Source organism: Tupaia chinensis, unplaced genomic scaffold (assembly GCF_000334495.1).
Source record: "Tupaia chinensis unplaced genomic scaffold, TupChi_1.0 Scaffold000070_1, whole genome shotgun sequence".
NCBI classification, from domain to species: Eukaryota; Metazoa; Chordata; class Mammalia; order Scandentia; family Tupaiidae; genus Tupaia; species Tupaia belangeri.
The window spans coordinates 2,986,342-3,011,039 of NW_006159530.1; the positions used below are offsets into that span (position 1 = coordinate 2,986,342).

Genomic DNA, 24,698 nt, shown 5'->3' on the forward strand with positions numbered 1-24,698 from the left:
ACTACTTGTGGAAAATGCTGGGGAAACTCTGGGAGACATTGGAGTAGGCAAAGACTTCTTAAATAAGACTCCCAAAGCACAGGCAATAATCCCTAAAATAGACAAGTGGGACTATATTAGACTAAGAAGTTTCTGCACAGCAAAGGACACAGTAACAAGTGTGAACCGACAACCCTCAGAATGGGAAAATATTTTTGTTAAATATGCCTCAGACAAGGGACTGATAACGAGAATACATAGGGAACTCAAGTGCCTTATGCGAAAAAAAATGATTAACCCGATTAAAAGATGGGAAAGTGAGCTGAACAAAAGTCTCTCTAAGGAAGACATACGAACAGCCAAAAAGCATATGAGGAAATGCTCGACATCCCTCATCATAAGGGAAATGCAGATAAAAACCACAATGAGATACCACCTAACCCCTGTCAGAATGGCAAAGATTAAGAATATAAAAAGTGATAAGTGTTGGCGGGGATGTGGTGAAAAGGGAACCCTCCTACACTGTTGGTGGGAATGTAAACTAGTTCAACCACTGTGGAGAACAATATGGAGGTTCCTCAAAGATCTACAAATAGAACTACCATTTGATCCAGCAATCCCACTTCTGGGTATTTACCCAAAAGACAGGAGAACGCTCAGTCAGAAAAGTGCTTGCACATCCATGTTTATTGCAGCATTATTCACAATTGCCAAGACATGGAACCAACCTAAATGTCCACAAACTGATGAATGGATTGGAAAAGTGTGGTATATATACTCTATGGAATACTACTCAGCCATAAAAAATAACAAGACCCTGGAATTTGATAGAAAATGGTCAGATATGGAGGATCTATTGCTGAGTGAAGTAAGCCAGGCTATGAAAGAAAGATATTGTATGTATCCACTCAATATATACTGACTATCCGTACTCTATGGTAGAGAGCAAAAAATTGGAGGACATAAAAGCAGTGAAGGTACTTAATGAGAATAGGACAGCGTGGAATGGGGGAGGTGAAGAGAAGAGGATAGAGAAAGATAGCAAGAGAACAATAGGGAGGCAGAACATTAGTGAGAAACAGATATGGCTTATTACCTGTTGATGATGACATATATAGTATTCTCAACTGGATTGGTCTGAGAAGTATTTCACAATGGGCAAAGTCTTTTTACAAGCAAAATGAGAAATAGCAATTGACTTTTTAAAAAAATAATTAGAATAATAATAATAATGATTGGGGAAAACATAGAAAAGATATTGAATGTTGAAGTGGGGAGATTAATGTCTCTGTACTGACTGACATGCATGGCACTGTACTTATTTTCTAAAACAACTGTAAAACAAACAGTATTTATAGTAGATGGGGTATATTTTTAAAAATATGGCATAAGGTATATCTACTTGTGTTTATATACTTATACTTTTTATATACTTATATATGTATGTAAACACACATATATTTACAGAACTCGAGATTATATGAACTAGAAAACAGTCTATCTCAACAGCAGTATGAGAGTGCAGAGTTTGAGACTTAAATGTACAAATGATTTTCAAAGCATGGGACTTGGAAAGGAGCAGACATCTTGTTTTCATAACTTGAAGCTCTTCTCAGTATCTAAGTCAAAACTGCAACTTTCACAGAGGAAAAGAGACCTTTTTCTGCTGCCATTGCTCCTCTGCATTAGAAGTTCAGTGTCCCTGAGACAAGAACCATCCTTAAGAAGGGAGTGAATAGGTTCTCTTGGAGGAAGACTGTTGCTTCATCAGGCCTGCTGCCCTGGTCATCAGGTGTAAGCTTTACCCAGACTAATGCTTGGCAGCACCAAGACACTTCCATAACAGTTCATCATAATCTCAGCATTCTTCACCTTCATGAAATAATTGTTTCTCATTGAATGCCGCTCTCTTCCCTATCTCAGGCTTCTACTCTATCTTTCTTCAAGTCTGTGCTTTGTTTCAGTTGCTGCATCATCAATGTCTATGATTCTTTTTTTAAGAGAGTGATTTTTAATATAGGATATTTGCACTTGCCAGAGAGATAGACAAAAAGAGAGAAATCACCCCCTTGGAGGTTGGCCACGCCATCCCTTCTCCTCCAATCTCTTCTTGGGATTTTGGGCATGTGCACACATGTCCCCAGCATAAGTTTAGCCACCGGGTCTAGGACTCAAACTGCAGTCAACTACATGGGAGTCCAGCAACATAATTATTACAGTCCCAGCGTCTCTTATTTTTAAGCTCAAAGTGACATCCTTCCAAAGACAGGAAGACTCATAGTCACTATAATCTTCCTGCTTCTTCACTTTCTCCTCAACTATACTCAGCTTCCTGGCACCTACAAAGGTTGTATTTTTCCTTGTTTCATATTGTGCATACAGTACATTGCACGCACATTGTATTCTCCTTCAATCGAACAGAATGACTTCTTGCCCTTTGGAGAATAAATGCTAGCAGCAATTCTGTACTTCCTGGCCCCATAGAAAAGTTTAGTGTGGAAGATGATATTTGTACTCTAGCCCATTTGGAGACAATTGTAGAGCATTCTCCTCCTAATTTTACCCCATGCACTATGAAGATAGTGTACAACCACTGGAGAATGGGAGAATAGGATGCCCATCATAGTTCAGACATGGGACAGAGCCCTGCTGTAGGTTGTACATACCAATTGACATCCCAGGGAATTTTGATTTGGTCCAGAATGGGTGCTGAGTTGTATCTTCTTGTCAAAACATTTAGCATAAAAGGCTGAAGTGAGTGGAAGATGGGGAAACCCTCTCAGTCATGAAAATTATACTTCTTTTGAAAACCTAGGGAACTAGTCCCTCTGGAACTAGCTTTATGTTATCTTTAATATCATTTGGTAATGTCCAGTGACATGGAAAGATCTCACCCAAATTTCAGTTGAATGGATTTTTGGTAATTGATATTTTACTTCCTGCCCAGAATAATGTGATACCATTTTACACATGAACCCTTGAATCCCTGGGATTCTTCTGGTCATGACCACTCACAAACAAGTCCAGGTATTCAAAAAAGGCTGCATGTATTTCAAAAGAGATTTTCTTTCAAAAATAAATGTTGGAAGAACTATACTTTAGTCCATTCCAAGCCTAACCTGTGATATGAAGTACATGATAATACGCTATGCCCCTCCACTGACCCTGCCTTACCACCACCGTCTCTGTCACGTGAATCAATAAAGTCAGTATAATTTCTTCCTTTGGACATGGGGGCAATTCTGTGGTATCTGAGTGCTTTGCACTAGTTTCTAAGCTGCTGTGTGTCAAGACACACAGATACACCATCTATTAAGTACTTTGGGGATGAGCCACTTCGATGGAACTCATTGGCATCATATAATCATCCTCACTGCTAGAATAAGAGAACTTGGACATGGTGTTTGGAGACAGGTTGACATGGCTTGGAGAAGTTAGATTGCTACTAGGTGGTGACCGGCCACTGCTTGTACAACAGCAGACTTCAAATATGATGTTGAAGTCTGATGATGTCCCAAGGTAGCTAATACAGATCCAACTGCTCTGATTTACACAACTGAGCAAGTTCTAGAAGGAAAAGAGTCTAGGGAGGCACTGGGCCCATCACAGGTTCCTAGGAAATAGGCTGACATATTGCATCTACAGGAGTAAGAGTACTTATACTTTCACCTGCAAGCTTCCCCACATTGCTCTGTTCTTTAACAATCTGCAGCAACACAGTACAGAGCTTAATTGATTCAAATGCACCATTTGTTGTGTTTTTAAGAGTTTGAGTGTTCAGCCTATGCTCATCATCATTGCAGTTTTGAATCTTGTCATCAAAAAGCTTTAGTGATTCTATCAGGATCTATAGGCAAGGCTTAGTCCCTGCTAGATTCTCATAAAAGTCTTGGACAGCAGGCACAAATCTTGAATCCAGACTCTCAGAGGGAAGCCAGAAGGAGGCAGGAAGAATGTGGTACTCATGCCCATGCCTAGCCTCAGCAAGGCGTCAAGGACCCCAGGGACTTACAGGCTCATGCCAGACCCTCTCACAGCCCCGCAGGGTAAACCTACTTTGTAAGCAGCCCCAAGAAAGTCATTCACCAAGGCCCCTGCCTTCTGTCCTTCCAGGGGCGGGAACCAGAGGCTATTGCCAAGCACTTCCCCTCTTAACTGGAGCCCTGGATAGACACTCCAAAGGAAATTAAAAAAAATAAATAAATAAAAAAGGTTAAAAACAAAATAACTCTAGCAAACACAAATAAGAGGAAAAGTACAAATCAATGTCAGAAATGAGGAAGAGCATCACCAAAGATTCTTGACATGTTAGGCAGATGGTGTCATAGTGGTAAAACTTGATAATCTGCAAAACTGACCCACTTGGGAGGGTTCTAGGTTTCCACTGAAGATCTCGCTGAGTATGCTGGGTACACACATATCCCCATGATCTGGGGCTGGCTACAACTGGGGGTGGATTGGACCACTATACCCTATTGAGGGATTCTCTCTCACTCTTATTCATGGAAAAATAAACAAACTAATAAGAATGAAAAAAAGAAAAGGAAAGGAAAAACCTTAAGGGCCATGATTGATATAAAAAAAAAATGATTCTATAGACACAAAAAAAGACATGAGATATTAAAAAGTTCTGGGCTAGGACTGTGGCCTGACAGTTAAGACAGCCAGATCCCAGATGGCTGATTGTGAGGTTCAAATCCCAGACTTGGTGGTTAAGGAACACCCTGAACATGTGTCTATATGTGCTCAAAATTCTGAAAGGAGGGAGAAATGGAGAAGGGAATGTGGCATGACCATGCTCATTGCCCAGGAGAGGAAGTGATTTTCCATTCCCTCTGTTTCTCAATTGCTCTGTCTCTCTCTGGTGAGAACATGTGCTCCCTAGTATAAAATAAATAAATAAAAATAAGAAGAGCAAAGAAAGAAAGAAGAGAAAGAAAGAGAAAAAGAAAGAAGAAAGTGAGAGAAAAACCTTATAGAATGAATCAGCACTGATAAAAGAAAAGTACATAATTTGAAAACTCTAGTTTTTATTTAATATATTAAAAATGTAATTAAAATCCCAAAATAAACCCTCAGATAGTTTCATTGTGAATGCTGCCAAATAGTTAAGAAATAATAGCAATAGTTTTGTATACTGTGTTTCACAAAATAGAAATTATCCCACTATATTTATAAAAATAGAAAAATATTCCTCAAAAAAAGAAAAATCTCCCAGTTTTCAAAGTCAGCACAACCATATTACCAAAGTATGACAAGGAAAATAAACCATTTATAGCAAAATTTTTTCATGATTATGTATGGAAAAATCTGAATAAAACTTAAGACAAAAATGTTTACCAATAAAACTTTTTTTTTTTTTTTTAAAGAGGCTTCTGCCTTAGGGCACATGTGCTTGCCAAAGAGAGAGACAGATACAGTGAGAAGGAAAGCGAGAAATCACCCCCCAGGGGGGATGGCCACACCTCAATCCCTTCTCCTTCATTCTTTTCCCAGGACCTTAGGCACTCATGCACACATGCCCAGTGTGATTTTGAAGCCACCTAATCTGGGACTCAGACCTCTGTTGGCCATGTGAGAATCCAGGCATGTGACTGCTACACCATCTGCTGGTGCCAGGACTTGTATTTAACTTTGTCCTATAGTCCCAAAGAGTGAATAAAGAAAAAAGAAATAAGAAAATGGATAACACTGTAAGAAATAAAAGTATTGCTAATTGCAGATAATTCCACTTGGTCGTTTGTGCAAAACATCAGTTAATAAATAATGTTATTAATTTAGCAAGTCATTGAGTACAGCATCAATATACAAGGATCAATTATAGTTCAATTATCAACCAAAACTTAGAAAATACAATGGAAAGAATACTATCTACAGTAAATTTGAAAAACTAGTAATTGATTTAACAAAAGAGCCGCAAGTCAACTCCATGTAAAACTACAAAGTGGGCCTTAAATGACCACCACCCAACTCCTCTAGTCCCAGATATAGAAGAAGCAGCACAGAAGCAAAGGCCATGCCCTTAGCTCATCATCAGGGCCCGCCCAGCCTGCAGTGGGGGAGGAGGGACTGCTCCACCTGACATCTTATCTGTCCAGCTCAACCTCCAGGCACACTGGGTACAGAGAAGCTTGGGCACACAGTAACCAGACACTACACAGTGAGGTTTGCGAGTATTTCTCTCTCCACAGCCCTCACCTGCAACAGGAAAAGGAGATAAACTCCCTCGTGAAAACCTAAACCCAAAAGTTTCTCTGTGGATACCACATTCCCACCCACAGGAGAGGCGGGATACTGGCACAGAGCTAACTCAGACCACAGGGAGGCACAGGAGCACACAGCTACAGAAACATACTCTAAAGTAGTAGGAAGAAGTGAGTATATCACTAGATGACTAAAAATCAAAGCAGAGTACCAAGATACAGAAAATCAGGAAATATCTTCCCTGTAAAAGAACACAGTAACTCCTCACCAACAGCCAATAAGACAAAAGAGATCACAGAAATGTCAGAAAATAATTTCAGAATATTTATTGTAGCAAAACTCAATGAGATGCAAAAGAAAACAAATAACCAGTTCCAGGAGATGAGAAATTCCTTCCATGATTTGCAGGAGGAACACCATAAGAGATAGATGCCCTAAAAAAGAATTAGACAGAACCTCTCAGAGACAAAGAATACAATCCAAGAAATCAAAACCTCCCTTGAAAGTATCAACAGCATATTAGACCACCCCCCCACACACACACACCAGAAAGAATTTCTGACCTTGAAGACAAAACTTCTAATTTAGTCCAATTAACTAAAAATAATAGGAAAAAAAAACATTAAAAAAAGTGAAGATAATGTACAGGAACTCATAGACATTATTAAACAGCTGAATATTCATGCCATAGGTATCACACAGAAGGTGAACAGACAGGTGAAGGCATTGAAAAATCTCTTTCATAATATATTAGCTGAAAACTCTCCAAATTCAGAGAGGCATATGGACCTTCAAATCCAGGAAATACAAAGGACGCCAAATAGATATAACTTAAGACGATCCAAGGAATATCATAGACAAATTGGTAAAAATCAAAGACAAAAACAATATAAGAGGCTTCTGCCTTAGGGCACATGTGCTTGCCAAAGAGAGAGACAGATACAGTGAGAAGGAAAGCGAGAAATCACCCCCCAGGGGGGATGGCCACACCTCAATCCCTTCTCCTTCATTCTTTTCCCAGGACCTTAGGCACTCATGCACACATGCCCAGTGTGATTTTGAAGCCACCTAATCTGGGACTCAGACCTCTGTTGGCCATGTGAGAATCCAGGCATGTGACTGCTACACCATCTGCTGGTGCCAGGACTTGTATTTAACTTTGTCCTATAGTCCCAAAGAGTGAATAAAGAAAAAAGAAATAAGAAAATGGATAACACTGTAAGAAATAAAAGTATTGCTAATTGCAGATAATTCCACTTGGTCGTTTGTGCAAAACATCAGTTAATAAATAATGTTATTAATTTAGCAAGTCATTGAGTACAGCATCAATATACAAGGATCAATTATAGTTCAATTATCAACCAAAACTTAGAAAATACAATGGAAAGAATACTATCTACAGTAAATTTGAAAAACTAGTAATTGATTTAACAAAAGAGCCGCAAGTCAACTCCATGTAAAACTACAAAGTGGGCCTTAAATGACCACCACCCAACTCCTCTAGTCCCAGATATAGAAGAAGCAGCACAGAAGCAAAGGCCATGCCCTTAGCTCATCATCAGGGCCCGCCCAGCCTGCAGTGGGGGAGGAGGGACTGCTCCACCTGACATCTTATCTGTCCAGCTCAACCTCCAGGCACACTGGGTACAGAGAAGCTTGGGCACACAGTAACCAGACACTACACAGTGAGGTTTGCGAGTATTTCTCTCTCCACAGCCCTCACCTGCAACAGGAAAAGGAGATAAACTCCCTCGTGAAAACCTAAACCCAAAAGTTTCTCTGTGGATACCACATTCCCACCCACAGGAGAGGCGGGATACTGGCACAGAGCTAACTCAGACCACAGGGAGGCACAGGAGCACACAGCTACAGAAACATACTCTAAAGTAGTAGGAAGAAGTGAGTATATCACTAGATGACTAAAAATCAAAGCAGAGTACCAAGATACAGAAAATCAGGAAATATCTTCCCTGTAAAAGAACACAGTAACTCCTCACCAACAGCCAATAAGACAAAAGAGATCACAGAAATGTCAGAAAATAATTTCAGAATATTTATTGTAGCAAAACTCAATGAGATGCAAAAGAAAACAAATAACCAGTTCCAGGAGATGAGAAATTCCTTCCATGATTTGCAGGAGGAACACCATAAGAGATAGATGCCCTAAAAAAGAATTAGACAGAACCTCTCAGAGACAAAGAATACAATCCAAGAAATCAAAACCTCCCTTGAAAGTATCAACAGCATATTAGACCACCCCCCCACACACACACACCAGAAAGAATTTCTGACCTTGAAGACAAAACTTCTAATTTAGTCCAATTAACTAAAAATAATAGGAAAAAAAAACATTAAAAAAAGTGAAGATAATGTACAGGAACTCATAGACATTATTAAACAGCTGAATATTCATGCCATAGGTATCACACAGAAGGTGAACAGACAGGTGAAGGCATTGAAAAATCTCTTTCATAATATATTAGCTGAAAACTCTCCAAATTCAGAGAGGCATATGGACCTTCAAATCCAGGAAATACAAAGGACGCCAAATAGATATAACTTAAGACGATCCAAGGAATATCATAGACAAATTGGTAAAAATCAAAGACAAAAACAATATTCTAAAAAGGGCAAGAAAGAAACACCAATTACATACAACGGTTGTTCATTAGACTAACTGAAATCATGCAGGTAAGGAAAGGATGCGATCTCTGAAAGAAAAAGAATTTCAGCCAAGAGGGCTGTACCAAATGGAAAGATGAAATAGAATCAATACCAGATAAACAAATGTTTGAAGAATTCACCAAAACTAAGCCCAGTCTTCAGGAAATACTACAGGGAATACTACACCAGAAAAACTAAAGGGAGAGAAAAAGAAGAGAACAGAAAACAAAAAACATAAACAAAAAGAATAGCAAAATCTGTATCAAAAATCTGTCCTCATTAATTCATGAGTTCTTGTTGTCTGATTTTTAATCACCTTTTTTTTAGAGCTGCATTTCACAGTGAAGAACATCATTGACAATTCAGTACATACTTTCAAAATAACCAGTTGAGCAAATTTTGAATGTTCCCAACATAATGTAATGCTAAATGTTGAAGGTGGTGAATATGTTTATACCATCAATTTGTTTATTGCACACCATATGTATATATACATATGTATACCTCAAAAACTATACCCTACAGGGAACCAGCAGTTAGTGTAATGGCTATGTCGCTGGAATCCCACGCAGTGGACCGCACTTTGCGTCCCGGACCCGGTGGCTTAAAACTCACGCCGGGTACGTGTGCGTGCATGCCCAAGATCCCGAGAGGAGAATGGAGGAGAAGGGATTGCGGCGTGACCATCCCCCCTGGGGGGTGATTTCTCGCTTTCTGTCTCTCTGTCTGTCTCTGTCTGTCTGGCGAGCGCACGCGCCCTATAGCGAAAAACCTCTCCAAAAAAAAAAAAAAAAAACTATACCCTGCAAAGATGTGCAATGATTATATGTAAATCATAAATTAAAATAAATTGGTTTTTTTTAAATCTACAGTATGGGAGTAGATAGAGGGGAATATATGTTTGTGGATTGTGAAGTATAATGTGAAGATGGTAACTTGCCCATGTTTATCTTTAGGCCCACTCTGATAACAATCCAAATCCCTGGAGATTTTTAGTGGGTAGCAACTAGCAATACAAAAACTAAGAACGGCCTGATGATCTTGAAGAATAACAAAGTTTGAAGAACTTATTTGCTTGATATTCATACTATAAGTTAACATAATTAAAAGACTGTTGATAGGCAAAAATAAAATAGAAGAAAAAGACAATATATTCAAATAAAAAGAATGACTAGAAATAAAACCAGTCTCCTACTATCATTTGCTTTTATGTGAAAATGATACTGCATTGCAGCGAAAAAGATGAATCACTTTTAAAAATTGGTTGGTTCAACTGAATAACCATAAGATGTTTTTAATCAAAAAGAATTGGGCCAGCAGGTGGCACAGAGATTAAGGCTGCTGGATTACATGGTCAACTTCATAGTTCCAGTTCTGAACCCAGCAGCTTGAGAATCATGCCAGGTGCATGTGCATGAGTGACCAAATCCTCAGAGGAGAATGGAAGAGAAGGGATTGTGGTGTGACCATTGTCCTGGGGGGAGATTTATCAACCTCTCCCCCACCCCCACATCCTGTCTCACCCTGGTAAGTGTATGTGCCCTATAGCAAAAACTAAAAACACAGAAACAAAAACTAACCAAAAAAGAAGGAATCTTGACTTTCACCTCACCTTGTGGCACATACAAAATCAAATTCTAAAATAACTGAATATCTAAAACCAAGTTTAAAAAAAAACCTACTTGGAGCCAGCATAAGAAGATATATTTATGACCCCTTAAGGTACATAAATACTTTATTTAAAATGGCATAAAAAGAAAAGTCATAAAGGAAAAGACAAAAAATTGGATTATATTACATTAAGAATTTTTATACATAAAAAGGCATAACTTCTCGGACCAGTGTCATGAAACTTCCATTATGTTTTCTTCTGGGCATTTTACAGGTTCAGATCTTATATTTAAACCTTTAATCAATTTTTCAAAATGTTGTTTATTGGAGCCAGCAGGTGGCACAATGATTGGAGCATTCAACTCTCACATGACTGACCATGATTTGAGTCCTGGACTCGGCAGCTGGAAACTCATGCTGGATGTGTATGTGTGTGTGTGCCCAAAATCCCTAGAGGAGAATGGAAGAGAAGGGATTGCAGTGTGGCCATCCTCCCAAGGGGAGATTTCTCACTTTCTCTCTCTCTGGCAAGTTCACATGCTTTATAGCAAAAATCTCTCTTAAAAACAATTTTGTTTATAACATTAGTGAGAGAGACTGAGAGATAGTCACTGTTACAGCTTCCCCAAGAGGGTCTTTCTGTTTTCAGAGAAATTTTTGCAGGACTCAAGCTGTAGCCAGCCATATAAAAGTCCAGTGCCCCAACTACTATGTCACCGGCTGGCCCCCCAACAGGGTCTTGACATCACATTTTACCCTCAGCCACACCAGCCTGGATAATGGGCACGCATGCACCTGGCATGGCCAAAGACATCTGTATACACGAACTGTAACCTTCCCACATTGATCTGCCTTACAAAGAACACGTTACCACTAAGACACTATCTAGCCTCCTTCAGTTTATTTTCATCCCATTTTGTTTACAGTGTAAGTTAAAGAAAAATTAAACAAGTGCAAATGTATCAAACTGTAAAGCTTCTGGACAGCCACATGGCCAGATGGTATCACAGCAGGAAAAGGCAAGATTCTACAAGGCTGACGACTTGAGAAAGTTCTGGGTTCACATCCAGAGACCTCCCTGAGCGTGCTGGGCAGTTATGTACCTGTGGTTTGGGGCTGGATAAGACTAACAGTAGATCATAGCATTAGGACCTTGTTGAGGTGTTGTCTGTTTTTCTCTTTGTCTCTGTTGCTCATGGAAGAAATAAATAACATTCTTTAGAAAAGCTCCTGCATAGCAAAGAAAACGACAGAGTGAAAAGGCAATCTATGAAAGAAGATATTCATAAACTGTTTATCTGCTAAGAAGTTAATATACAAATGTATAAGGAATTCTTACTCAGTAACTAAAAAGCAAATAACCCAGTTTAGACTGGCTTATTTTAAAATAATTAAAATATGGACAAAGGACTTGAATGTTCATTTTTCCAAAAAAGAGCCATAAGAATGGCAAACAGGTTTGTGAAAGGATGTTTAACATCACCGATCATCAGGGAGAAGCAAACCAAAATCAAAATGAGATAGCTCCTCTCACCTGTGAAAATGGCTATCATAAAACAAAATAAACATAACAAGAATTTGTGAGGATGCTGAAAACTCAGAGCTTTTATAAATAGTTTGTGAGGATATAAGGTAGCACAGCCATTATGAACAGCAATATAGGATATTCTCAGAAATATAAAAAATAGGACTACTCTTATTATCCGATAATTTTCTGTTTCCATATACACACATATTTCTATTAATAATTTAATTGATATCGAGTCCCTAAGAGATACTTGTAGTCTAATTGTTATTACAATATTATTCACAATAGCCAAGATATAGAAACAATAGAAATATCTTTTTTCTTTTCAGGCTTTTGTTCTAGGGCTCACACAATTGTCAAACAGAGATGGAGAGAGATGGAGAAAGGGAACATGAGAAATCAACCTCAAGGAGGGGATGACCAAACCACAACCCCTTCTCTTCCATTCTCCTCTTGGGATTTTGGGCATGCATGCACACCCAACTGGCATGATTTTCATGCTACCAGTCAAGGACTCAAACTGCAGTTGGTCATTTGGAAGTCCAGCACCTAACCACCATGCCATCTTTGGTCCCTCTTAATGTCTTTTGATGGATAAATGAATAAAGAAAATGTGTGTGGTGTACACATCTCATTGAATATTATTCAGCCTTAAGAAAGGAATTCTGCCATATGTGACGACATGGATGAAACTTGAGGACATTATGTTAAGCAAATTAAGCCAGTAAGAGGACAAGTATGCATGATTTCAATGATCAGAAATTTCTAAAATAGACTCACAGATACAGAGAGTAGAGTGCTGTTTTCTGTGGGCTGAGTGGAGAGAGAGATGAGGAGTTGTTGTTTGGTATAAAGTTTTTGTTATACAATATGAATATGCTTGAGAGGTCTACTATACAACATTGTGCCTATAGTTCACTGTATTGGACATCTAAAAATCTGTAAAGAGTATAAATCTCATATTAAGTGCTCTTACCATGATTAAATAAACAAAACTTTAGGGCAATAAAGAGACAAACACCTACTGAAAGAGGATATCCAGAATACGTGTATTCAAAATAAAACTAACATATTTGTAAAAAGGATTTCTATAAACCAATCATAGAATTAAACACTGGGGACCATCAGATGGAATGATGGTTACATGGTTGGATTCCCACATAGTCAATCATGGTTTGAGTCCAAGACCCAGTGGCCTAAAACTCATGCTGGGCACATATACATCTGTGCCCAAAATCCCAAGAGGAGAATGGAGGAGAATGGATTGTGGCATGGCCATTCCACCAAGAGATGATTTCTTGCTTTATGTCTCTCTGTCTTTCTCTATTTCTTGGGTGATTGCACACACCCTATAGCAAAAATCTGTCTCAAAAAATACAAAAGGAATTCAATACTGAAGAGTTCCTTGAAGAATATTCAAATGATCAATAATATATGAAAAGGTGCTCAGTTCCATTATCCATGAGGAAAATGAAACTTAAAATCATGAGAAGAGGCAGGCCTTCAGAAGACTCCAGCATTGCTGCTAAGAAGTAGTGACTTCAGGAAAAAAAGAGAAATGAAGATTTTCTACTGATAATTCAACCTCCAGCCCCCAAACTCAAGTAGAGAGCCCTTCTAGCCTTTGCTCTGCCTCTGTCTCTGTCTCTCTCTGCCTCACTCTCTCTGTCTCTCATTTTTTGTAATTTTTCCTTTTTACAATTTTTAAGGTAAAGTATTCACTTGGCTTTCGGTTCCTCTTTTATCTTGCTAATAATCCCCTTTCCCTCTCCCCTCCAGGAGGGGCAAGGGGCAGGCTTTCAGAAGAAGACTCCACCATTGCTGCTGAGAACTGGTGATTTCATGCAACATGCAAGCATGCTATGTGGTTTTTTTATTTTTTTGCTTTTGTTAAAAAAAAATAAGTAAATTGTTTTAGGTTGTTTTTCTTTTTTAGTCTCTCTCTCTCTTTTCTCTCTCTCTGTTTTCTTCTTTTTTCCTTTTATCTCATCACTCTGCTCCTCAATCTCCATTCACTGTGCTTCTAGACAGACCTAAGGGAACCATAGCCTAACATCCAAATGCTATTAGGGTTAACATATTCCTCAATACCCACTGAATCTACTGCACAAAGGGATAAAAATAGAACAGCAGATTCCAGAATACCTCCTTCTGCATACTCCTGAGTGCTCAGATTGAACTTCAAGGATTAGGAAGAAACATACCATTCATCAGATGACTAGAAATCACCACAGCATCATAAGAATGTGGGAAAGCAAGGAAATACCTCTCCTCCAAGGGTAATGAATAACTCCTGTTCATCCACAGATGGTTCAGTGGAAATCATGGAAATGTCTGATAAAGAATTTAGAATATCCATAATGATGAAGCAAACAGAGATAGAAGAGAAGAGAGACAATGAACTGCAGAAGAGAAAGGAGAAAAGAGCTGACAAGTTCCAGGAGATGAGAAAATTATTGCAAGATCTAAAAGAGAAAATACACACTCTAAAAAAGAATCAAGTGGACCTGTTAGAGATGAAGGCTATAATACAGGAAGCCAAAATCTCCCTTGAACGTATTAAAAGCAGATTAGATCATACAGAAAATAGAGTCTCAGACATAGAAGATAAAATCGCTGGCCTAGAAAAAAACACCACAAAGACCAAGAAAATTGCCCCCCCCAAATGAGGATAATATACAAACAATACTAGATACCATCAAATGTCCAAACATCTGGATAATTGGTATCCCAGAAGGTGAAGAGACTCATAAGGGCATTGATAATCTATTCCATGAAATTCTGCAAGAAAACTTTCCAAACCTGGAGAGGCACTGAAAGATCCAGTCTTAAGAAATACAAAGGACATTAAATAGAATCAACCCAAGAAGATCTTCTGTAAGACACATTATAGCCAGATTGACCAAAACCACAGACAAAGTCAAGATACTAAGACTGGCAAGAGAAAAACAGTAAGTTACCTACAAAGGATATCCCATCAGGCTAACAGCGGACCTCTCATCAGAAACAATGTGAGCAAGGAAAGAATGGGAAAATATATTCAAAGTGTTAAGGGAAAATCTATTTCAATCAAGAATAGAGGCATAACATTAATGGGACAGAGAAACAGGGTATTATCTGTTGAGGATAACTTTATAGTATTATCAACTGGACTGGGGAGAAATGTACACATGTTGGAATATTCATTTAACAAGCTAAATAATGTGATTGAATGTATAAAAGAACTTGAAATAAAATTAAAAAAAAAAAGAATGCTGTACCTGGCAAGATTATCCTTTGTATGAGAAGAAAAGATAAGAACATTTTCAGATAAACAAAACCTGAAAGAATTTACCAACACCAGATCAAATCTCCAAAAAGTGCTGAAGAGAGTGCTATACCAGGAAAATTAAATACAGACACACAGAAATAAGAGTTCAAAAACTAAGAAAATGGCCAACTTAATCATAGAGACAAGTCGGAGGTGAATATTATATCCCAGAATTTAATCAGGAAGATCGAACCACAACAGAAGATAGATTACGTACATGAGAATGAACTGGTGAAATAGCATTTTATGACTTTTGACTCAAACATTGTTGATTTTCTTCTGGGCTTTGTTTTACAATTTTAAGGATTTTTGTCCTATGTTGAGCTGTCAATAAGTTCATGCACCTACTATTTGAACAAAATCCTAACCTGTGCCCTGGCTTTAAGTTTTAAGCAAAGTTCCTTAGCATTTCTTTGATTTATTAAAGTTAAAACTGCTTTTCTTGAAATTACCAGCTGAACTTGCTATTGAAAGTAGTTAGACTATATAAGAAATTTTGTGATCAATAAAATGTGGGGGGAAAAGGAATTGAAAGCAACTGTAGACACCAGAGATAGTGTAGGAGGAGGGTGGGAATAGCAGAGGGTCAGAAATAGGTATATATATGAAACTAGAAATGGAAAACTATTGACAATAACCTGCATGATTAAGCCACTCTGCAGTACATTCTGGATGGGAAGTCACATTTTGTATGCTGTGATGATGCTTAGGGAATGAATGTAATGTAAATTAACTAATTAAAAAAATGTTTCAGAGGAAAAAAAGCTCATGGAAATATGTATAATGGGAAAACTATGTTTGCATTTCAAAATGTTTTTGTACCAAAATAAATTCATACTTTAATTGTAAAAAAATAAAATAATACAAAGAAATTACAATGAATTCAGTACACTAACCTCAGAATTGCTTAACTAAAATCAACAGAAAACAAAGCAAAAAACAGAAAATCAACTGACAATGCTAAACTTGATGGGAAAGTGATGGTAAGGGTAGAAATTGGTTTAACCATTTGGAAAATAGTTTGGTAGTATCTAGTAAAGCTAAAAAACAAATGGGTACAATGTAGTAAATTCACTCCAAGGTAGATATACATCTAAAGGGCATATTTATGTTCACCAAAAGATACATAGAAACATACAGCCCATGCCATCAGCAATAATAGAGAAAATAAATTAACAGTGGTGTATTTTTGCAGTGGAACATTATACAGTAATGAGAGAACAAACAAAATACTGCTATACATAAGAAAGATGAACTTCATAAACAGGACATGGAAGAAGAAGCCAGGCATGATGAGGACTGCACGGTAAGGTCCAGTTACACAAAGTTCAGCTTGAATCACAGTAAGCCATGACAGTAAAAGGCCAGATCCTGGAGGAATGCTAAAGAGGAGTGCAATTGCTCAGCATGAGGATTAGTTATAAAAGTGTGTTCAAGTTTGTAAAATTTCATCCAGCTGTCATTTGTGATTTGTTTACTACAGTATATATGTTGTACTATATTGTTTAATTTCAAAGTATTAAATTTATGTGGCCAGCAGGTAGAGGGGAGGTAAAGGTGTTGGGTCCCACATGGCCAGCTGCATGGTTTGAGTCTCAGACCTGGTTGTTTGAGAATCATGCTGGGTGCATGTATGCGTGTACCCAAAATCCCAAGAGGAGAGTGGAGGAGAAGGTATTGCAGAATGGCCACTAGCCCTGGGTGGTGACTTCTCACTTTCCTCTCTCCATCTCTCTCTGTCTCTTTCCAATGAGTGCCTATACCCTATGGAAAAAAAATAAATTTATGATTATAAAATTTAAAATATAAAACCACTTGTAAAATATATGAGAATATTAAACTCACTCAAAAGCTCACTATTCTTTTACTGAGATACTTCCAATGTTTCTTTTTTCCTTTAAAATACAGTTTTTTCCCTGTGTTTTCTTATTTCTGATTGTTTCTCTGGAGATTTGTCAAACACAGTAAACAATCACCAAAATACATCTAAGAGTCATCAATTCCTTTCTTTAGATAAAACTGGTTTACTTACCTTGTGTAAAATGGCAAATTGCTAATCCAACAGACTGTATAAAATTAACTCCCACATATAGCACAGAATTTATATTATGCTCTCACTAGCACCAATAATTATTTTGTTAAACTTTGTCAAGTTGATTTAAAACTGTTTTTCATTCATATTTCATTGATTCCTAGTATCATTTAATATAACATGTATATTATATGTATATTCCTTTTCCTATAAATAAACTTTCTAAATTCCTGCATCCCCTCCTTTTTTTCTATTGTAGTATCTGTGGTTTTCCTAATGTTTTGTCAAGTTTATTTATTTGATAAAGGGATCTATGCTTTGCCATCTACAATGCAATTTTTTCCCTTTTATAACTGACTTTTAAGTTTGTTTATGATGTTTGAGTAGATAAAGTAGTTTATATGTTTAAGTGACGGAAATTTTTTTCCTGAATCATCTGACATTGAATTTATGCTTCGAAAAGTCCATGGCCATCACAAAGAATTTAATGTATGTGACAGTTAACTTTATGTGTCAGCTTGACTGGGCCATGGGGTGTGCAGATATTTGATTAAATATTTTTTTCTGAATATATCTGAGAGTGGATTTCGGAATGAGATTAACTGAGTAAGTTGACTTAGGAACTAAGAAACGCCCAGATAGCTGCTAAGATATTATTTCTGGATATCTAGAAGAGTATTTCTGGAAGAGATTAGCATTTGAATCAGTAGACTGAGTAAGGAGTATCACCCTCACTGATGAGCATGGACCATATCCAATCCAGGGGACTAGGGCAGAAGGTGCTCTCTTTTCCTGACTGTCTTCAAACTAGGATATGGGTCTTCTCCGGCCTTAGAAGTAAGACTCAAACTAGAACTCACACCCTTGGCTCTTCTATCCTCAGACTTGAGGTCATACTGGAATAACACCATCAGCTGTCCTGGTCTCCAGTTTGCCAACGTCAACTCTTGTGTTTCCTCAGTCTCTATTATTACACGGGCCAATTCTTTATAATAAAAAAAATTATGTTGATTCTGCTTCTCTGGAGAACCCCCAACTAATACAATGTAAATTTGTGTTTTATTTTGATTTTTCTTAGTTTTTGTACATTTAATTTTTAATTATAAGGGGAGTTTTGAAGAAAAGAATCTCTTTTCTTTTTTTTTCCTCCTGAATGGCTAACCCTTCTTTTCTACCCTGAAACTCAGGTCAAATATTCCTCCTCTGCTTACTGATCTGATTCCTGTTTTGCTTCCTAAGGTCTAGACTCTTTTATTCCTCCCTTATCTATGGTTACTATCTGGATTCTTTTATCTAAATAACTGGTTTCACTTTAACCATTTACACAGTTTCTAGCAACACCATTTCCACTGGGGGGATTCCTGGTGTCATCTACTGCTCACAGATTAGATGACTTGATTATTGACATCATCGGAATCAGACCAATTCTCAACATGTCTTTTTGGGATTTTCCGTCAGCTCTCTTGCTGTGATATACAATGGCAGATACTTTTAAAATTTCTTCATTTTAATTCTTTTTCCCACCTCAATGTACTGGACAGTTCCAGAAGTACATCGGCTATGACACTGCACACTAGTGTGTAGCTAGAGACTTAGGAGAACTTTGGAAATTCATTCTAATGGTTTGAACCTCCATTTATTAATGTGAAAATTGTAATAATAATTCTTAAGCACATCAAAATTATTGTGGGCCTTAAGTGAGAAAATGGATAGAAGAGAGGTTTGCCAGAAAATACAAGGCATTGAGTTAAATTTAATATATTGCAGTGAGTATTTGCTACAGGGTGTGTGCATTTGCTGGAGAGAGACAGACAGAGAGAAGAAATGTGAGAAGTCATCTCTGAGGGAGGATGGCCACACTGCAATCTCTTCTACTCCCTTCCCTCTTGGGATTTGGGACACACACACACACACACTTGCCCAACATGATTTCCAAGTGCTGGGACTAGCACTTGAACCCTGGAATTGGTCATAAGTGATCCAGCTGCCTTTACCTTCACACCATCTGCTGGCCTCACAGCAAGTCCTTTAAAATATAAGTGTGTCCCATACAATATTTAGATATCCTTATATGAAAGAACATTGTGGTATAGTAATATATTATTTACCAATAAAAATATTTGGTAAGGTCTGGCTCTGAAGCACAATGGTTGTGTGGTGCTTCTGGAAGCAGATGCCACATGGCTCATTGCAGTTCAAATCCTGGCCCAGTGACTAGACAAACAAGCAAGGAGGGTGTGCTTGCATGCTCTAAATTCTGATGAGTTGGAGAAATGGAGGAAAAGGATTACAGTGGGACCGTGACTTGGAGCAAATTCTCCCCCTCCCCCAAGTCTCTCTCCCACGAGCACAGGCACCTTTTGGCAATTAAAGAAAAGTAAATTCACTAATATATTTTTTTAATGAATAAGATGGAAATATAACAGCTCATTTTACTGTTTGCACATCTCCATTTATCCAGATCAAGTTACGATAGTTCTAAATAATGTCTAATATGATTACGATAAAAGGGATTGGATCAATAATGAATGATGTGATTGATAAAGAGCTTTGTTCTTACTACTCTATATAATGCACAGAATCAGTTTACTAAATCGTGCCACCCCAATAGTTGGGGTTTTCCAGAGGAACAGGTTTAATAAGATATAGAAGATAGATAGACAGGTAGAGAGAGAGAGAGGTAGGTAGGCAGATAGAAAGATGATAGATTAAAAAAGAGTTTATGATGAAGAATTGGCTCACGTGAATGTGCGAGTTGAGAAGCCCTATCATCTTCCACCTGCAAACAGGAAGCCCAGGAAAGCTGTTTGTATAGTTGTAGTCCAAGCTCAAAGTCCTGAACACCAGGAGTCCTAATGTCTATGGGTAAAAGAAAATGCTTGTTTCAGCTCAATGAGAGAAAATTCAGCCTTCCTTCATTTTTTTCTTTTTCAATCAGTCCACTGAGTGAAATGCCTTATTATTATTTTTTTTTCCAAAAACCCTTTCACAGACACACCCAGAAATAAAGGTAAACCAGCTATCTGGGCATCTCTTAGCCCAGTCAAGCCAACGCACTATATTATAAGTAACTTCACAGTCTATTTTTTCCCTCTTAAAACCGAAATTCTTCTTCAGGATTGAAGGGATGGGAAAAGTGGAAGAGAGAGTACAAAGAAGTAAAACCATCTTTGCCAAGATCTCTGCTGAGCCTGATCTTGCCTGACCCTCTTTCTGACAGTGACAGCTGCACTGCCCAAGGCAATACTGATTCATTCTCAAATTAAAACAATAAAATTTACTAACAACTCTCTGAATCCTCAAGTTAAGAGCTATAAATTGTTTTTCCCTAAATTCTCTGAAATTACTTCTCCATCTCTTTCCTCTTTAACTACAGAATGTAAGTACTCTTCTAAAATCTCAGAACTCTATTTCTTCTCCCAGTTGGCTCCTAGCCATGGTCTAAATTAGTTTCTATTCCTTTTCCTTTTATAAACTTCCTGGTTCTCTAAAAAGAGTTGAGGATGGAGTCAAACAGAAACACTCTTCCTTTGCTCCCTCTTAGGAGACTAGCTAAGGATATTCTCACAGATTCAGTGCTCACATCCATACAAACGGCTTTATAATACTGCTGCAGAAGTGTTCTGGCTATGCAGCAGTCAGAGTTGACTGGCCCACTTTCAAACCTTTTCAGGTCCGGGATAAAATCCTCCATTTCTTTGAAATTCCTATGTAGGCCTGTCTCAAGAACAAAGGAAACACATCTGTACTATTAGATGCTTGCATTATAGTCAGAAACCCAAATTAGAAAATCTAAGCAATAAGGAGTAAACAAAAGCCATATAGCCCTGAGTTTGGGATATCTGTACATATGTAATTAGAATGGTGTTTTCCTAGACCTGAAATTAATGGTGGATACACTTTAGATCTACTAAGAGAGGGATTCTCCTTGAAGTGACCTTTTTGCATGACAAAGTCCTCAAACATATCTCTTAAGATGCCATGTATTTTGACCAGCAGATGGCGAAATGGTTATGTCACTGGACCCTCACATAGTTGACCTCATTTAGAGTACCAGACCCAGTGGCTTAAAACTCACAATGGGCATGTGTTTGTGTGTGTCCAATATTCCGAGAAGAGAATGGAGAAGTGATTGTGGAGTGGCCATCCTCCCTGCGGGGTAATTTCTCACTTTCTGTCTGTCTCTCCAGCAAGCATACATACCCTATAGCAAAATATTTCTATTAAAACAGAGTTACCTTATACAAGAGAATTTCATGCTGAACCTGATCTTGCCTGACCCTCTTTCTGACAGTGACAGCTGCACTGCCCAAGGCAATACTGATTCATTCTCAAATTAAAACAATAAAATTTACTAACAACTCTCTGAATCCTCAAGTTAAGAGCTATAAATTGTTTTTCCCTAAATTCTCTGAAATTACTTCTCCATCTCTTTCCTCTTTAACTACAGAATGTAAGTACTCTTCTAAAATCTCAGAACTCTATTTCTTCTCCCAGTTGGCTCCTAGCCATGGTCTAAATTAGTTTCTATTCCTTTTCCTTTTATAAACTTCCTGGTTCTCTAAAAAGAGTTGAGGATGGAGTCAAACAGAAACACTCTTCCTTTGCTCCCTCTTAGGAGACTAGCTAAGGATATTCTCACAGATTCAGTGCTCACATCCATACAAACGGCTTTATAATACTGCTGCAGAAGTGTTCTGGCTATGCAGCAGTCAGAGTTGACTGGCCCACTTTCAAACCTTTTCAGGTCCGGGATAAAATCCTCCATTTCTTTGAAATTCCTATGTAGGCCTGTCTCAAGAACAAAGGAAACACATCTGTACTATTAGATGCTTGCATTATAGTCAGAAACCCAAATTAGAAAATCTAAGCAATAAGGAGTAAACAAAAGCCATATAGCCCTGAGTTTGGGATATCTGTACATATGTAATTAGAATGGTGTTTTCCTAGACCTGAAATTAATGGTGGATACACTTTAGATCTACTAAGAGAGGGATTCTCCTTGAAGTGACCTTTTTGCATGACAAAGTCCTCAAACATATCTCTTAAGATGCCATGTATTTTGACCAGCAGATGGCGAAATGGTTATGTCACTGGACCCTCACATAGTTGACCTCATTTAGAGTACCAGACCCAGTGGCTTAAAACTCACAATGGGCATGTGTTTGTGTGTGTCCAATATTCCGAGAAGAGAATGGAGAAGTGATTGTGGAGTGGCCATCCTCCCTGCGGGGTAATTTCTCACTTTCTGTCTGTCTCTCCAGCAAGCATACATACCCTATAGCAAAATATTTCTATTAAAACAGAGTTACCTTATACAAGAGAATTTCAAAAAGTGTGTGTAAAATGTAAAGTACAAGTTTGTGTGTGTGTGTATGTGTGTGTGTGTGTGCAAAAAGGCAAGAATGAATCCTGGTTTACTGTGGGATTTCTATGCTTAATTCTCACTTGGCAGATGTCCTGAGACCCAACTTAACTTTTCTGAGTCACCCTATACAGAAGCCTTTCCTTAGGAAGGGAAGCCCATGGGGTCAAGCTGTGGGCCAGATGTGGACACTAATGTCCTTAAACATTAGCTATATTCACCCTAAGGGAAAAATGCATGGTCTCTGAATGTACCCAGCCCTGTTATAAGTGCTTGGGGTTAGGAGAACAATGGTGGATAAAGTGGGATTTGTAAGAACTATTGCAGTTCATTCATCTGGATGAGTCATTTTCAAACTATGGTATGTATGCGAATCATCTGGAGAGTTGATGCTAAAACAGTTTCCTTACAGAGCCAGCAGGTGGCATAGTGGTTAAGGCACTAGATTCCCACATGGCCAAAGGCAGTTTAAGTCCAGGACCCAGAGACTTGAAACTCATGCCAAGCATGTGTGTGTGTGTCCCAAATCCCAGGATGAGAATGGAGGGGAGGAAATTGTGATGTGGCCTACTCCCCTGGAGCAGGGGGTGATTTCTTTCTCTCTGTCTGTTCAGTGAGTGCATGCACCCTACAGAACAAAAAAAAAAAAAAAAAAGTCTCTCTCTAAAAAAGGAAAAACAACAACAAAAAAACAGTGACTGGAGATTCTTCATTTCCAGCAAGTTCCCAAGTACGGTATCATTCTGAGAATGACACCGTGAGTAGCAAGGCTCTAGACAAAAGATACCTGCAAGTGCCTATTAGATTTAGCAACAAGCTCTTCTTGGCAACCTTGACTAAAGTTGTTATTTCAGTGGGGCAGTGGAGATGGCAATCAGACTAGATAGAAGTCTAAGAAAAGAAAGTTAAGAAAAGAAGATAGCAATGAACCTTCTAGAAATGCAACAGAGATGGAATCTTAAAGTGGAAGGTGCACTTCAAGGCTAGTAGGAGAGAGACAACAAAGAAGGAGAGATCAACACTCCTGGAATTAGAGGCCATAATCAATTAATAAAATTTCTAGGGAGGCTGGGGGAATGAGACCCAAAGAATAGGCTGGGGATTTGCCGTTGACAAGACGCCTCTCAAAATTGCTTTGTTCCTTCATGGAGTTTATAGCTTACAGGAAAGGAACGTATTAAGCAGCATAGGACAACATAACTGCTGCCCCAAAGCCAAGAAAATGAAGCCTGAAAACATTGCACAAAAAGCTTCCTAAAGGGGGTGATTATCTTGCCTTGAAAAGAAGTCATACTGAGTATGTTTAGATTTAGATAAATAATATGGCCTGACCGTACAAACTATGCCTTCTTTTAATGTTAATACTAAGGGAGAAAGAACAAAAGAGTGGTAAAGCGAGTCTATAGGTTGGTAAATTTGGTGTAAGTAGAGGGTTTCTGTATGCCGGTGAGAAGGGGAAGTCTTTGTTGAAGCTGACAATGAAGAGCATGGGGAAGGCTGGAAACAGCCTTATAATGCAGACCAAGGAAACTGATTGGGGAACTGCACCAGAATTGATGGACACTGCTGAGGGCCTCGTGTCTCCCATCTGGAGGTTGTGTTTATTTCCAGCAGCACTTACACTTTAGATACGGACTGATGAAAGGCAGTTAACTAAGTTCACCTGGGACAGAGGTTTTGCCAAGCTGGGCACCACGAAACGACAATAAAGCAGAGAAATGTATGTCTTAAAGGTCTAATTTTTGTATCTTATTAAAGTGACAAGTGCGAAGAGCCTTCTATCTCCGTGTTATGTCCAATATTAAAGAGAAACATTAAAATTTTAATTATTCACTGCTTTCAAACTGCTTAGATAATAATGGGAAAAGGCATTCATTAGCAGGGGAAAAAACCATATAAATTGTGACTTTTGTAGCACATTAAGCTAAACTTCAGCCTGAGTTTTAAATTTCTGTTACCAAGAACAACTATTAGAAGAATAATGAAATAAGTCATTTTCATATAT

The 24,698-nt window shown here is 38.2% G+C and overlaps 1 pseudogene; it reads right to left on the bottom strand.

Moving 5' to 3' along the window:
• Positions 1-1,789: 1,789 nt before the first annotated feature.
• Positions 1,790-23,840, bottom strand: LOC102487746 (oxysterol-binding protein-related protein 9-like; annotated as a pseudogene).
• Positions 23,841-24,698: the final 858 nt, after the last annotated feature.